This window comes from Mus musculus, chromosome 17 (assembly GCF_000001635.26).
Source record: "Mus musculus strain C57BL/6J chromosome 17, GRCm38.p6 C57BL/6J".
NCBI classification, from domain to species: domain Eukaryota; kingdom Metazoa; phylum Chordata; class Mammalia; order Rodentia; family Muridae; genus Mus; species Mus musculus.
Window position 1 is genome coordinate 66,391,601 of NC_000083.6, and position 17,844 is coordinate 66,409,444.

The 17,844-nt window shown below is 45.4% G+C and overlaps 1 protein-coding gene across 10 annotated transcripts in view; it reads right to left on the reverse strand.

Moving 5' to 3' along the window:
• Mtcl1 (microtubule crosslinking factor 1) overlaps positions 1–17,844 on the reverse strand; it is a 112,827-nt gene that overhangs the window by 54,621 nt on the left and 40,362 nt on the right. The gene's annotated exons all lie outside the window — the stretch shown is intronic.

Below are 17,844 nucleotides of genomic sequence, written 5' to 3' on the forward strand. Positions count from 1 at the left end.
GAGGAGAGATGGTCTTTGGGAGATAATTAGGTCTGGTAAAGTCCTGAGGGTGAAGCCACTATAAAGGAATTGATGCTATCCTAAGAGAAAGGTGCCAGTCTTTCTTCTGTGTACTGCTGAGGAGGCAGCGTTTGTGATCTGCTAAGAAGCCTTGGGTAGACCTTGGCCACACTAACCCTCTGACCCTGGACTCCACGGCTTCCAGAACTGAGAGAAATAGTGATCTGTTGTTTAAATCGGGGCTTCTTGAGCACTTTCTATTCCTGCTCTCTTTGTGCCTGACAAATCTTCATGTGACTTCAAACATACAGTTATACAGAACATGTCTATTCTATATAAAACAAACACTGGTAATAAATCATAAAGAAATTTATCTAAAAACAATTCTGCTATACGTAGAACTTTCCATCTATTAAAGAGTAAAGCAAATTTGCATATTAATGAGGTGTGCTTGTTTACTTTTACATAATAAATGACATCTTGGCTGGAAACTTGGCAGGGCAGGATGTAAAACAGCTTCAACATTTTTCATAGTTAATCTATATTTTGATTTTATGATTGTCAATGCTAAGAATACTACTTGGCAGAAATAGGTAGTTTTAAAAAAAGTATATTTAGGACCATTTCAGAAATAGTTGGAAATTTTATCCTAGTTCTAAAACAAATTCAACAACAAAAAATTCTTTCTATAAAACTTAAGTCAGCCACTTACACAGCAATCTTTAAAAATCAAACATTGTAATACAATATAATCCAAAGTCATATGAGGTTATCAACTGAGGTATGACAGGAAGAAGATACTAAATTTTTTGACTTCTGTAACTAAGTCATTGTGTCCGGGGTGTCTGAGGTGGCGTCTGTCCTTCGATGTCAGGAGGCATGATGTCATGCAATGGGACCATCCTTATGGTAGGTGTTCTGCACCCAGACTGCAGTGAAGCAGCAAGATGAACAAGCGCAGGCCCTGCTAGATATGGGGCTGTGAGCCCAGTCTAAGAGGCTGCGGTTTGTGCTACCCGGCCTGGGGTATTTGCTATAGCTACATAATACCCAACTAAAGCTGAGTAAGAGAAAGGAAGAGACAGGGAGAGGAAGGGGGAAGACTGAGAATTAATCTCTGATTACAACACTGAAAGTCAGCCTTAGAACTCTCCCTGTGTTCTTGGTCCTGGTCCTCAGATTGTTAGAGCCACCTTAAGGCTCACACAGTCTTTGTCTCCCACATTTGAGCTAGGCTTTTTTTTCTTTTTCTTTTTCTTTTTCCTTTTCTTTTTCTTCTTCTTTTCTGAGCTCCTGACTGGCAAGTTTTCTCATTCCCAAAGTGTCTTGTCTTCCTTTAGCCAAAGAGCTCAAAGAACTATTTTAGGAATGGCTGCAAGCCCCGGATCTCAGGCGCCCTGTGCACAGCTAAGGATGTACACTTGTTGGCTTTCTGGAGGTTTCTGAAAGATCGGAGGGGCTGACAGTGCACGTCCTTATATGGAAAAGTCAGTCAGAAAACTGTCATCAGCAGGCAAAAATATTGCAACGTCAATGAGGGAAATTATGCTAAGACAGACACAGGGCTGAAGGAAATGATAATAACAGAAGCCGATGCCCACTGGCGAAAACCTAAAGAGGTGAAAGGCAACATCCAGTCAAGAGCTGCAAGGCCCATGGCCACAAAGTTCACGAATGGACAGAGGCCCAGGAAGTACACCCAGCCTATTAAATGCAACTTTCCCCAGTGAACTCAGAGATCAGAATGACAGGGCAGAGTACATCCAACCTAGAGGAACAGGACCCACCACTGTTCTAGGCTGCAAGATGGTCGAGTAAGTCACCTCAGACCCTACAAACGTGTACCCTGAAACCTAGTTATTGGGAAATTACTCTGACATGTACTGCCAAATAATATAAAAGAAATTGAAGGTAATGACAGTAAATTATAATATACTTGAACAAAAACGAGAAATCATGGTCACTGTAAATAGGATGAGTCGCCCAAAGCAAAGACACCTCCCCCTAAACTGTAAGAATCCCAGTTCTGGGTGAGCCCATTACGGGGACAGCAACGTCACCACCTGGCACGGTTCCACAGAATCTGCATCTCAGAAGCCCTGACTGATCCCTTTAGTACAGGGAGGATAAGCGACCCTTGCTTGTGGTAAGTTGAAAAAAACACACACACACACAAATTGCCTGTATGAAGCTGTATCTTCCCCTGGGAGGAGCGGGGTGTGGTGGCCCTTGCTGGTACTCCTAGACCACAGGGGTAGAGAAAGGGCAATCAAGATATGGACCAGCCTGGGCTAACAGTTATTTGTCAGTGAGTACTAAAATTATGACTACAGAGTTTTACAAATTCCATTAAAAAGTCAAAAGTAATAGATGTTCTTTGGAATTACATTCTGGTACACTCATTGCAAATGGAAAATATTCTACTTTAAAAAAAATGTTTTAATACTTTTTTTTCCTAACAAACAGCCCAGCATATGAAGGGTGCTGGTGACTTCCACTCATGCCTGCAGCTGACTGTGACAAGTCCAGCATGGTAGTACCCTGCATCAAATGTCCCTGGCCCAGGAAAAGATCAAGACCCAGAAATCTGAGGACAGCTTCTACTCAGTGCACACCATTTCAGCAACACTGCCAAGTTGATAAGCTCTATGTCAAAGCACCTTTAGGCAAGGATGGTCTTAGTATTATTATTCTTTCTAATCAGGAAAGATTTTTGTTTTAAATGGAGTCAAACATTCAACATCCTAATTAATAAGCCTTTCTCTTCCCAATTACCAGATGGGTGGGTCTGAGGAGACCCCAGCCTCCTCAGACCATGCAGAAACCAACTGGAAATTAAACAGAGGGTTAACCTCAACAGGCAAGATTAGCTCACTCTGTGTGGGTGTGGTTCCTCACATACATCATCAGCACAGAGGGCGAAACGCAGGGCCTAATGGACACTTGGGGCTAGTAAGTGGAACTCCAAATCTCTGATTGCCTTCCCAGGCTCAGGGCTCCCTGACTGGAGGCTCTCCTACTCGACAGATGAAGTCTAATGCTCATCTGACTTACTGACCCAAATCTGCCTAAGATCCCGGTTATCTAGAGTCACAGCCCGGCTCCATTAATCATCCATCACACTGCTCAAACACGGAGCCTTGCTGGCACCGTGCAGAAAGGCCATTCCAGTTCGAAGGGCAAATCTCCAGCAGTTCTTGTCTCCAGGGCAGTGGCTGCTTAGATCCTTGCCTCCAAGCATCTACTGGGACACGCCCAAGATGATGTATGAGGGATGGGGGTGGGGAGAGCTTAGCCCGGGGTTTTATGATTCTTAGGGACCGGAAGCTTTCTGTTCTCCCTTTGCCTCCACCTGTCCTGAGTATTAAAAGTGATATAATTAGGGAAAGGCAGTCACTGGGCTATAGGGGATGGGCAGGATGTGGAAGAAGCTACTGAGGGCCACTGTGCAGTTCTGAAGCGATGGAAGGGCTTCCAGAGCAGTAGGCAGCCTTGGGGCTACAGATGGGCAGGGAGCACAACAGATAGAAGAGCTGTGAAGGAGACACCTGCTTGCCCTCAGCCATCTTGATCACGCCTCCATGAAGAAGGTGGCTGGGAAAGGCTTGCGCTCGGAGTGGCATTCTACAAAGGTGCACAAACAATCCAAGCTTTAGATGCTGAAAAAAGTCAGAGCACCTGGTGATGTCCAGGGCTGAGTACCTTTCTTTTAATGAATGCACTGGGTAGGTGTGGCTCAACACCCCAAACCATGAACACTTCTGCCACTGTATTACATTTATGCAACAAAATATCACAATTTGAAAGCATGGGCAGTTAGTTGCCAGACCAAATGTTTTCATGGCTGTCCCTCAACAGCTAATCAAGAGAGCCATGATTTGAGCTACCCTGCTAGACCCTCACTGGGGGAGCCTGAGGCACCAGACTCTGATGCGGTGACAAGCAAGCAGGGTCTGTGAAGCAGTCTTCCAGCACATCCCGGCAGCACAGAGCAAACGACGGCAGCTGGTGCCTTGCTGAGGCTGCAGCAAGGTGACCCAACTCACACAGCAAAGACCACACAAACAGGGACAGAAGAGACCTTATGGGCGCCGTTTTGTGTGTACTCCTGAGCTGTGCCTATGTGTCTCCACAGGAACAGATATGCTTGTTCCTTGAACAGCCTTATTTCGGGGCTTCTAAATGACATCAAATATATAGGCAGCTCCTCCTCTGCTGTGCTGAGAGGCCATGACCTAAGCAACGTATACAGGAGTTCACTAGGGCTTACAGTCCCAGAGGCTTAGAGTCCTTGATCATCCATAGTGGCCAGGAATCAGGCACAGTGCTGAAGCTGTAGCTGAGAGCTCACGTCTCAAGATGCCAACCACAAGCCAAAGGGAACTAACTGGGAAATAGCATGGACTTTTGAAACCTCAAAACCTACCCTGTGTGATACACCTCCTCTGAGAAGGCCACACCTCCAAATCCTTCCCAAAGAGTTCCTAAGGGGGCCATTCTCATTCAAACCACCACACTGTTTTTGGACTTCCTTATTTAAAATAAGAACTTCCTTCTTTATAACTGGGAGTAACAACAATGACTCACTCTGAGTGTGGTGGTGACTGCCTTTAATCCCAGCACACTGGAGGTGGAGGGAGTGGGTAGCACTGTGAGTTCGAGGCTAGCCAGGGCTGTCTCAAAAACAAAAACAAGCAAATGCCAGTTATAACTGCCTAAGACAGAGATTTTCTCTACGAATGAGAGAGGTAGTGTGATTCATAGGTGACAGATATAATGAACAAAACTTAGGTTAAAACAAAGTATGCCTTTTCCTGGTTAAAATTCTAAGTGCTTATCACTTGGCAGGGGTGGCTGTGCAGGCCTTTAATACCCACACTTGAGAGGCTTTGTTTTTTAAGCACAGAACGAGTTTACTGTGAATCACTAGCTTTCTTCTCTCTATGAGAAACCCAATGTTCAGAAAGGCAGTTTCCATTCTGCATAGGAATGTACAGTGTGAGGACAAACTTCAACTCTGTGATTATCATCTGTATGTTATGTTCTTTTTGGACGATTCAGAGCCCAAGCAGTATCTCACAGTTCACACACTGTCTTCTCGATGGGAAAAATGTCTATTACTGCGTGGGCTCCTATTCACAGGAGAGATTTTAACAGTAAAGCTTTCCCACAATAGGAAGGCATGGCTTCCATCACTGGGAGAGGTAAGTAGGTCAGACTTTGCGTGACGTTGCTAAGTACACTCGAGAGCCAATGGGAGCTATAATTTCACACACAATGTATGGGGTGTGTCAAACAACTAGCACACACACACACACACACACACACACACACACACACACGAGTGGCCACAATGTTCTCTCCCTACCAGACCCAAAGTACCAGAGAGAAGAGTTTCCTCTCCAACATATTGATTGACACTGTCTAACTAATCGGCTTGGTGGGGATTCAGGTCTAGGGTGGTTTCATGGGTCAGACAGTCTCAGCAAGAATGCCTTGCATCTTGTAACCAGGACACACCCCTCCCATGGCCTTGCCTCTCTCTTGGACATTTTAACCAGCTCCTTTCTTTCCAATCCCCTGATCATTTCTGGGTTCCTACTATTTCTTCCCTGTCTTAGTCAGGGTTTTTATTCCTGCACAAACATCATGCCAAGAAGCAAGCTGGGGAGGAAAGGGTTTATTCGGCTTACACTTCCATACTGCTGTTCATCACTAAGGAAGTCAGGACTGGAACTCAAACAGGTCAGGAAGCAGGAACTGATGCAGAAGCTATGGAAGGATGTTCTTTACTGACTTGCTCAGCCTGCTCTCTTATAGAACCAAGCCTACCAGCCCAGAGATGGTCCCACCCACAGGGGGCCTTTCTCCCTTGATCACTAATTGAGAAAATGCTTTACAGTTGGATCTCATGGAGGCATTTCCTCAACTGAAGCTCCTTTCTCTGTGATAACCCCAGCTGTGTCAAGTTGACACAAAACTAGTCAGTACATTCCCCCCAACTGAAAATTGGACAGGAACAGCTCAGCGTCCTACACAAGGCTGCCTCTTCACTTGGCAGGAACATCTGTTTTGTTCAAACTAAGAGAACGGTAAATGAGTAGAGCTGTGGGTTAGTACACTAGAGCGGAAGATGTCTTTGTGTATGTCACTAGCAAGTCCCTTCAAGCTACAGAACATGGAGAAATTCTTGGTACCCACAAAAACAATTACGAATGAAACCACCAAGGAAGAAAAAGAACGAAGAAACCAAATAGAAGCAGACAGACACAAGCGTGATGAAGAAGGCTAAGGGGCCGCTTCCCACTCTCTGTTTTCTCATATTGCCTCTGTAGATCCTAGATCCCGGGCCTTCCCATAACCTGAGGGTGACACTTCTTTTCACATGGCCACCATCGTTACTGCTCAGCTCTCTATCATTTTTGGGGTCCCTGGAGGCCAACTCTCAGATAACAAGGACATGTGTCTTCTGTTGTCATGGATTCCTCTCCCTCTCCGCTCCCCTCATGCACCTCCCAGCCATAACGGATCAGCCTTTCTTCCTTCTCCTCTCTCACAACCTAAAGAAGACTTGATCATCTGGATTATTTCTAGAAAAACCTCTACATTAGGGGCATCACCTTGGTGTGGCTCTCTTTTATCGACACTGGACTATTTAATAACATGGTGGGTTGGGAAGCCATGGTGGCATGGCTACTTTTATTAACAGAGGGGATGGGTGGCGAGAGGTAGTATCCATATGTACATGCAGGGGTCACGTGTCCTACCTTATCACGCCCCACCTTATTCCCCTGAGACAGGGTATCCCATTGAAACTGTACTGTGCCTGATAGCCAGCAAGGCCAGTCATGCTTTTTGTTTGTGTTCCCTACAGCGTTGGGGCTGCAGGCCCATGTGATCACACCCAGTGTTTTACATGGGTGCTGGGGATTTTAACTCAGCTCCTAGGGCTTGGACCACGAGTATTCTTACCCACTGGAACCCCCTCTCCCCCATCTACTCTACTTTTATTATTAAGTTTGTCCACTGGTGATTTTACATATGAATATTGTGTACTGGGATGACTCTCACTGGCACCCTCTCTTCTCACCTTCTAACCCTTACCAAACCTTATGCGCCTCCCACAAATTTTTCCTATATTTATGCCTTTTTTGTTTTTGTTTTGTTATTCATTGAGTTTAAATAGGGCTGTCAATATGACCATGGGTTTAGAGTTGTCCACTGGAGTCTGATAGGCTCACTAGTGGGTTTGCAAATGAACAAACACATTGACTCTACTCTCCAAGAATCTATCATCAGGGAAAAATAGGGGGATAAAGAGTGACCCCACCCATGACGGACGGTTGACAGGGCCCAGTGGTGTGAAGGCCCCAGTGCTGTCACGTTGATGACAGCAATGGAGTGTCATCCCCAGAAGATGGTGTTTTGTAGCCTTTCTCTCTATCTTCCCTCTTTTGCATTCTTTCTGCTCCCTCTTACAAACATCTTATTCAAGGCTGAGCACTCTCCGATCCCTTGTTCTCAGTCCATAAGCAGTCATGAGTCTTCTGAACTCCCCACATCTACTGCTCCCCATCTACTTATAACGCTGCTTATGCGCCTGCATTATGGCTACTTCTCTAGCCATGGTACACATTCTTACAGGAATGTGGGCATTGTCACCAATGGGGAATGTGCAACCCAATGCCATGTGCCCATTCTGCTAGTCACCAGTTGTGTCCTTATACATCCCCCCTAAATATCTAAATCCATAGAAACTTTTTTTGGGGTTTTTTTTTTTTTTTCGAGACAGGGTTTCTCTGTATAGCCCTGGCTGTCCTGGAACTCACTTTGTAGACCAGGCTGGCCTCGAACTCAGAAATCCGCCTGCCTCTGCCTCCCGAGTGCTGGGATTAAAGGCGTGCACCACCACGCCCAGCCCACAGAAACTTTTAAAAACACTGATTATTGAGGACTCAGATAACAGTACACCAATGTTCCAATTACGGTTCACAGAGACCAAGGAGAGAATAGCATCACCACTGGACAGTAATGGACCAGGGCAACCAGCTAGGGCTTAAGAGATGCAGAACACATCTCTGGGATGATGGAGATGTTCAGGACATAGTAGTGCTGCTCCCTTAACACCAAGAGTAATGTCACCGAATTACACCCTCAACAAAAGTTAAAATGGCAACTTGTGTGTTCTGTATATTTACTGTAATTAAAAAAAAAATCCAGATTTAGTCTATTTCATCCAGATGTAGTCTATTTTAAGAATTTGAAAGGTACACCCTCAACTCTCATATGGGTGGCGTAGCTTGGCTTGGGATGTCACGATGAACCCTCATGATTTAGTGCTTGCCCCTTGTGCAAAGCTATACATACATTCCCCGATCTCTCCTTTTATGGCCACACAGCTAAGATTAACCAGCTCTGTTTTCAATCTGTAAAATACACACTCAAGAGGACTCATACTGTTTATAAATGTCCTGAGGCAGCTTTTAAACAGTCTGAAGCTTTAGGGAGGGCTTTCTCCGCTGGCCTTATTTTTTTTTTAATAGGAATAATACACTTTTTAAAATCTGCATTTCCTTATGCCTCCTGTTCTGGTACTTCAAGTCTGTCTACTCTCATAACTATTGTGAGTATGCTTTCTATGTAAACCATCTCCCCTTTACTTATGAAAAGGTGTTTCTAAAATTTACTAAAAAATACTAGTGGGAAAAATTTCCATCCTTCAAAGTTACCTTAAGATTTGTTGGAGGCATCAGCTTTGCATTCCAGAAAATACCTTCTTCTGGGTCTTGCGCTGTTGTTGTACACACACCTGTGCGCACACAGCACTGTCTCATGGAAATATGGGAAGTAAAAACTGACAGGCACAGAAGGGGATGGGAAGAATGGAGGTAAGGAAACAGGAAGTGTGAGTCTCTCACCTTATCTTCCGAGCACAGTTCTAGTCCGTGGTTCCTGAACCCCAGAACTGACTGGGGACGTCTGGTTTTACCTGGGCTCGCAGGCTTCCATTTGACCATGTGGCTTCTATTTTGTGTCTAGTCACTTACTCCATGAGAGCCAAACACTTTATCAAAACACCTCCTGACACACAGGATGGAGAATACTACTCTTACTGCATATGTCAAAGCCCAGAAAGTAGTTTGCTGCTCAAAGCCATATTTGAACCTGGTTCCTAGGTAGCCCAAGTGTCCCCACAGCCTCTCAAAAACAGTAACTTTGTGGATGCCAACAAGTGCTTGCTGACAGGAACTTGATATACCATACCTGTCTCCTGAGAGGCTCTGCCAGTGCCTGACATGTTCAGAGGTGGATGCTCTTAGCCAACCATTGGACTGACTACAAGATCTCCAATGGAGGAGCTAAAGAAAGGACCCAAGGAGCTGAAGGGGTTTGCAGCTCCATAGGAGGAACAACAATATGAACCAACCAGTACCTCCAGAGCTCCCAGGGACTAAACCACCAACCAAAGAGTACACATGGAGGGACCCATGGCTCCAGCCGCATATGTAGCAGAGGATGGCCCTCTCAGACATCAATGAGAGGAGAAGTCCTTGGTCCTGTGAAGGCTCGATGCCCCAGTGTAGGGGAATGCCAAGACAAGGAAGCAGGAGTGGGTGGGTGGGTGAGCTACTTCTGTGCCAACAGCATACAGGATCTGAATGAACAGGTAAGGTCGGCCCACATTCCAGGAGGCTAACGATAAGTGTATGATGCTGTGACTTCAATATTCGGGGGACTCCAAATAGAGCACCTTGGAGGGTAGACACTCTTTATGCAACCAGAGGTTGTACTCAGGTCATCTATATTCTAGAAGGAAAGAAAGGGCTCCACAGCTAACAATGGAAGTGCTGGTCCACAGCAGATACAGCAACCATACGGCACGGCATCAGCTCCACCCTCGAAGTTCCAAGGTCCGAAGACTGTGTGCTCTGTGAATCCCCAGGAAGAGACAGACCTGCAACTCCAAGCCTGTGACCCTTCCTGTCAGTCATTCCTGAGTACCAGTCTTGTATTCCACCTCCTCCGACCTCTAGTCAGCACAGGCCAAGGTCTAATGTTTCCTGAGGTACAGCTACAAACAGAAAGCCTATTTCCACGACAATCGGCCATTCATGGCCACTGCACTTTTCTCTAGAAATGTGTGCCAATTACAAGCCTTTCCAAAGGTCCCCTGCTTGGGCAGGCAGCTTGCCCTTAAATAAGGGCCTCATTATGGCACTCTGCCTTTGAAACGTTTTCTTCTCATGACACTGTTTTCATGCTGCTGATAACAAATGAGACCTATTCGATTGTTCTACAAGCAGGTTTTCAAAGTGTTCTTTGCGGAAAGGCTCTCAGCCTGAATTAATGATGGGAGGAAAGGTTTTAAGTGTATGGTTCTGGCCCTATGAAGGTGATATAAGCACATGGGCAACTGCAGAAAGCCGGTGTGCAATCTGCCCAATCTGAAACCTGCAGGGTTCTTCCTGAAGATCTCCTTAATCGGGCTCTGCCATATGGCTACAAACCTGCTAAGGGCTTAGGACAGAATGGACTGAGCCTCGGGAAAGAAGTTGATGGTGCTATATAATTTTCTTCTGCTTGGAGGAGAGCAGACATTGACTTGTGGACCCTAAGCCTTGGAGGCTAATCCCTAACAAATGATGTCAATTCACAATGAAAAATCTGGCAACCGCTATCTACTTTCCCCTACGTGGCAACCCTCACTCATTTCGCCTTTTCCCTTTCTGCCCCATGGCAATGAACGGCCGTCTCACATTGTAATGACTAGAAGGAGAAAGGGAGAGAGTTTTTACAAGGTTGGCATATTCTGCCGTCCTCAACTGTATTTTGAAAACTTGTTGTCTGTCCCTCTCCACCCCCATCCCCATCAGCAAAAATGTACACATCCTTTGTCCCCAAGCCACTGGTATTATCGACTGTCTGATCACACAAACACCGGATGACTTAAACATGCACAAGCATGGGCAGGTTTCAGGAAGCCTCAACAGTGCCAAAGGCTACGGCTTTTACAGATAAAAACCACACTTTCATAGATTTACCGAGTCGTAGGACTTAAGATACCAAGGCAGATAGATACAAGATCAACTGGAAAGATTTATCCACTGTCTTCAAATCACCCCAAATCCTATGGTTGAAGGAACATTCTATAAATTATCTACAGAACAACAACAACAAAAACAAACAAACAAACAAAAAACCCTAGGGAAATATGAGGTGACCCATGTCAGTTGGATAAGTGGAAAAACATCTCAGTGGCCCCCTCACCCTGCTGAGAAGAGAGGCCACTGGCAGGCACTGTGTGCCTCCCATAGGGCAGCTTGACAGCTTTTATCTTCTGTGCATAGACAGTAAACAGGCCGGGGCTTTAAACACTCGTTTAGACACATCCACAATTTGGAAGCCAATGAAAGGAAGATTCACGTTCTTCAAAAGGATGAGCCTGCCTTATTACTGCAGCAAAATGCTACTGCATTTCAAAATCTAGAAAATTTTATCAGACCATCCCATCAAAAGAGATTCTTTCTAAACAAACCCAAATCCCCCAGAGACACGAACAGCTCTTCTGCGTTTGTGCTGCTGGAAACATCCCTGGGTTTGCTCCTGATGTGCATCTGCAAAGACCCAGGTCAGGCAGAGACCTAACACCTCCTTCCTGTCTCATGTCCTCTCTGCAGTAGCCAGACTTCCTCAAGGCTGCTGACCCAGGGTCAACAGGCAGAAAATAGCCTCTTTGCCCCTCCTGCCTCCTGCCTCTAGCCATCTCTACCTTTGTTTCTGACTTGCATTTTTCCATCCGGAGTTCTTCAGAAGATGAGCTATCACTACAAAGTCAGTGTTAGTTGTTACTACAGGGATAGTTCACCAACCCAGCGCCGCCAAGGGTGACATACTAAACTCTCCTTAGCAAAAGCTAAAGTGCAAAACAATAGAAAATAAAGTCGACCGCTATGGAAGTCTGTGGCATTCTAGACTCCTGGACATCTGTGGTTAAAGGATAGGAAGTAAGCTGGGCTGGTCCATGATACCCCATGGCACATTTTCCAAAATGTGTGGGATCAGAAGTATTCATATCTCAGGGTTGTCCCCCATCTCTGAGATATTAGGGTATTAGCACCTATAAAATGAAATGCTTGAAAGACCAAACTCTAAATACAAAATTCATGTATCCATTACACATACAGGATGAAGGTAAATGTACACAGTATTTTAAAATAATTTTGAACACAGAATAGTTTTGAGTATGGAATTTTCCATTTGTGATATCATGTAAGTTCTCAAAATGTTTTAAACTATAGATCCCTTTTTGCATTTGGATTCGGAATGCTCAATCTCTACTTCTAACTCCCACTGGGCTTGGTTTTGTTTTCTTTCTCTCTTTCCCCCTGTTTTTAGTGGAATTGTAGAATATACGGTAACGTTCTCCTTGCATCTGAAGCTCCCAAGAGCTGTCTCTAGGGACTCTACTGTAGGGTTCTATGATTGACTATTCCATGTTGCTAACTGTTCCCCTCAGTCATAATTGGGGAGTCATCAGTATTGCCTCATCAGTATTGCCGTCATGCCCTGTTAATGTCAAATCATTTGAGGACAGGACACTGAACGACCACAGCCATTAGAAATGGGTGAAAGCCTTCATGTATAGAAAACGTCTCTGAGGTATAAATATATTCCACTTAATATTTAGGGCTTATTATAAATGATTCCTCAGAATTAGAAACTTTAAAGAAAAACTACTCAAGACTTTCGAACCACACCACACATGCTAAAAGCTGACAACACCTGGATACTGGAGCAAGCAGAATACCACCATCTAACACGACAAAAACACTCAATTTTGCTTCTCTTCCTCCCTTGCCAAGGCTCTAAATGTTTCCTTCCTCTCAAAAAAATGTGCTTCTATACTTCAATATTGCCGAAAATCCACCTGCATACAAATTTTAACCCATTGTCTTTGACAGATAACAGTCTTCGTTCGTACCTAGCTAAGACTATTCCGCAGTGGAAACATAGTGAGGGTTACACGCCACTACAACCTCCAGGAAAGTCAAAAGCCCCACAGGGAACCCCAGCAATCTGTGCCAAAGCACAGGCACCTACTGTGCAGCAAAGAGCTGCTGTCCCACTATGTGCATAGTAATTCTCTGTCTTCATGCTAACCTAACTGAAGATAGTTGTGTCCGACTGCGCATCATAACTCGCTACGGAGCCTTCAGAAGCATGTCCTAGGCTGGGCTGGTCTATGCTCTCCCAAGGAGGACAAGGGTTGGTCTCTAAAAGGTGGTTTAGACATTAAAAATAGTTGTAATCTGTCACAAATGGGTCAGGTTAACCTGGACCCCTGAGAGATGTCCTGAAGGATCAGGATTACACTGGCTCAGGATGGTTTTCTGGGACAAGGTCGGTTCCAGGGAAAGGGAGTGGAGGAGGGCATGCGCTTGTCCTTGAAGTGTTCTTGGCAGAAGGGACAGCTGCCCCAACTCTAAGTGTTTCAAAAAGAGTAGCAGCCGTCAGTGTTGCAAGGCTGGAAAGCCGCCTCCCAGTCCCTCCTCACTTACAGAGGAGGGAGAACAGAAATGTAACAACAGCAAACAAACTCAAAAGAGCATCTGCGAGCTTGGCATCGGGGGCCTGGGTTCTAGAGGCTCCCTGTCTGCTACATTTGTAACTTCAAACAAGTCTTTTGGTGAAATGAGGGGATTTGTGGAGTAGCTGCCACCTAGCTCCGGAGTGCAGCTGAGGAGCAAACATACCACGGCAGCCTGGCAGCCTTTGGCTCCAAGCCACGCTACCGTCCTCATGGATAAGTTTCTCAGGGACACCAAAGGAATGTCTGCAGTGACTAACTGCCCCACCCCCAGCAGCTGGAGAAGGGCTTGGCTGCTCCCACCAGGGGCCTCTTTGATGCTGCAAAGCAGACTGCATCAAAGAGTGAGGGCATTTAGAGACTTTCAGATATCCTCCACTGGTAAGTGATTTCCTTCCCACCGCTAAACCGGAATAGTTCTCCTCCCACAAATACCCCTGTGCTTCACACCTCAGAGAGACAGAGGTGAAGAGGAAGAGAGGAAGAGGAGAGAGTACAAAAGCGGGAAGTGCAGGAAGGTAGCATCAGACATACTTTGGCTCCTGGGAAGCCAAGATGTGGCTAAAGAAATACAGGAAAAGAACGGGAGTACAAGCATTCTCCATGTAAATCTTACTAGATGACCCGGTTCCGCTTTCTCCCGGATCTTACTTGGTGTTTCATTATGAAGCAGTGGGTTGTTTCACATAGGCTGGATCCTAAGGACTGAATCTCTGTATTTCCTCCCGTGACTATTTTGTTCCCCTTTCTAAGAAGGATGGAGGAAACAGAGACAAAGTTCGGAGCAGAGACTGAAGAAAAGGCCATCTAGAGACTGCCCCACCTGGGGATCCATCCCATATACTGTCACCAAACCCAGACACTATTGTGGATGCCAACAAGTGCTTGCTGACAGGAGCCTGATATGGCTGTCTCCTGAGAGGCTCTGCCAAAGCCTGACAAATACAGAGGTGGATGCTTGCAGCCAACCATTGGCTGCACAAGGCCCCCAATGGAGGAGTTAGAGAAAGGACTGAAGGAGCTGAAGGGGGTTGCAACCCCATAGGAAGAGCAACAATATCAACCAACAAGAACCCCCAGTGTTCCCAGGGACTAAATCACCAACCAAAGAGTACATATGGAGGGACTCATGGCTCCAGTTGCATGTGCAGCAGAGGATGGTCTAGTCGGACATCAATGGGAAGGGAAGCCCTTGGTCCTGTGAAGGCTTGATGCCCCAGTGTAGGGGAATGCCAGGGCGGGAGGTGGGAGTGGATGGGCAGGTGGGGGAACACCCTCATAGAAGCAGGGGGAGGAGGAAGGGGAATGGGATAGGGGACTTCAGGGGAGCCAGGAAAGGGGATAACATTTGAAATGTAAATAAAGAAAATATCAAAAAAAAAATCAAGAAAAAAAAATAAGGGTTGAATCATTTATGTCTTCCATATTCATAACAGCAATGAATGTTCATATAACTATTGCTTTCTAAAGATGTCTGATTAAGGGAGAGGTGAAGGAAGTGGGGGAGCAATACTTGGAAGTGGGGTACCTATCATCTAAGTCTACAAAGAAGCATCGGGAATGGTAATGGTTTGAAATAAAAATTAACAAACTTTAGAGATTTAAAAACTATAGCCAGATAATAGGATGAAGGATGGCTTTGTGTTAGTCACAATTCACAACACACGCCCAGATGTCCTGGTTCTGTGTAGCACTGTCTCTGTGGGGCTCACACTACTCTGCTGTGTGTGTAAGCCATGAACTGGAGACCATGACCAGGCTTCACTTGGACTGCTTCTCAGGAATGTTTAGAGGAGCTCTCGAGGGATGAGGCTATGTATCACCCCTTTATGGCACAGAACAGGCTGCATACAAATGACGGAGAGAAGATGGTGAATCCCCATGCTCGGTTTCCTTCAACCGAGACACCAACCCACTACAGACACAGCATCCTGGCCTCACTAGGTCACACTTCCTGGATGGGAACTATGGGGGTGGGGGAGAGAGGACTGCCCCGTGTGCTGAGGGATAAAATCCTTGTCTAAGCCCAGAAGTCTCAGTTCTTCTTCTGTATGCAGCGAGAAGCAGCAAGCTCACTTTTAAGGCTACAAGTAGGCTAAGATCTAGCTCCAAATGCCAACTGCTTTATTTTAAATAATGATTTATTCCAATTTTAAAAACATGGCTTTAGGGGCTCAAGAGATGGCTCAGCAGTTAAGCATGCTCTTCCAGAGGACGGGCTCCATTCCCGGCTCTCACAGTAAGTGGCTCACAAGCGCTTGTAACTCCAGCTTCAGGGGATCTCACACTGTCTAGCTTCCACAGGCATGTACAATTGTGGCATACAGCTATACATACATACATAACACACACAGACACACACAGACGTATATATGTAAATGACATATATCTAAATGAAAACAACGAAAATAAATCTCTGAAAAATTTTACAAATTTGGTTCAGAATTTACAATTGAACCAAAGAAAAATAACAGGGATAGAAAAGGACAGAAGAGAAAACAAACAAACAAACAAACAAAAGACAAAAATCCACACGCTCTTAAATGGGATTTATCTAGCACATGACATTTTAAAAAGACGATTGTCATTTTATGAAGACAGTCTTTTCCATGTCATCCCCTCAAAACCCAGTTACACGTGCGCATGACGACTTCTGTCTAAAACATGGGCAGACTCAGCCAGGAAACCCCACTGACTGATGACTGCCTAGAAATCCAGCCAGTTCATTCCTCTCTCATACACTCGCTCTCAAGGGTTCCTGGTCTTCTGCTGACGTCAGCAGTAAAGGCTGGGCTTGGGAATGAAACCCATCCCCCGCATGCTACTCTCTCTTTCCAGAAGATCCAAAGAGCCACGTTAGAAATGCTGACACGCTGAGTGCCCACCTTGCTGTTCCTCCTGGCACTGCACTTATGCCTCCCTACAGTCATGGTGACTACACAGGCCTCGGAGCCTCACCATGTTTGCAGAGCAGGCTACATACCCAGTGGAGGGTGCCAATATCCACTGGTGGTGGATCTCATTCAACAACTTCCCGTTCTCATCTCTGACCATGTTCTCAGTATCATTCTGCTGGGATGGATAACTTGAGTTGTTAGTGAGGAAACTTTGTTGAATGGTCACCACAGGAACCTTGGAAGCACTCCGAGTGTCTACTCCAGCTTGTGTCAAGTTGACACACAAAAATCAGTCAGTACAAATGCACAAGACTTTTCAAAATTACTGCTCTAATATACAAGGGATTTTTATTTATGAATAGTCATGATGTTTACTGTTTAACGTACACATTAACTGTTTAAGGCTCTCCTTTAACACATGTGACGACATTTAATCTAGCCTCATATTCAGTATGGCACCTGCCCCAGATCTCTTCTCCCCAGATGGATGCCCTCAGGATGCCACAGAGCAGCAGGTCTGCTCTACCACCCACTCACTCCTCTGCCCATCAGCTCACACACACATCAACAGCCCAATCAAAGCGCCACCAGGCTGGTTTTGCCTCCAGTTCCTGATTTAAGTGGATCTTAAACACGATGCCCAAGAAAGTGAGATACATTCAAAAGGGAGCTACGTGGGCTCTGTCTGTCCAGCTGTTGGTATTTCTACTTTAACCTGGTCTTTCATGACGAGTGACAGGTAACTTCTACCGCAAGCACACTTAAGCCCACGGCACTGTGCACAGTGCCAATCTTAGTTCAGCCACATCACGCAATCTGCCCATGAACCTAGTTGTGCACTGGGTCATTGAGATTCTAACTTCGTCAGAATTCACTTCAGGCTTCCTCCATGCTAGAAAGGCTACATAAGGCTAGAGGCCAAGAATACAGCAATTATTTTCAGAGCACTGGCATATAGGATATGAACACAGCATCCCAATAGGAAAAAAAAAAAAAAAAACAACAACAACAACTGTAGGAGAGCATCCAGGATTCTATTCGAGAAAAAATTATATAGCCACTCTTGAGCACGGCCCCATAACAGTAGTAACGTTAGTTACATCCTTAGACACATGGATAAAACATCATGTTATGCTCCTGGGTGGTCGCTGGAAGAGGCACGTTTAATATATATGCCTATAAAATTTGAAAGATAGAACCCAAACTTGGCACAGTTCCCTTCTGGGGCCTTTTATGACAGAACCCACACGAGCTATGTCCAAACACGTCAAACATTTATTTAAACATTTAAGGCAGAGCATAGCCGGCAGCAGTCTAAACCTTTATTTCTACATAAACTTTATTCTCCACAAAATTCAG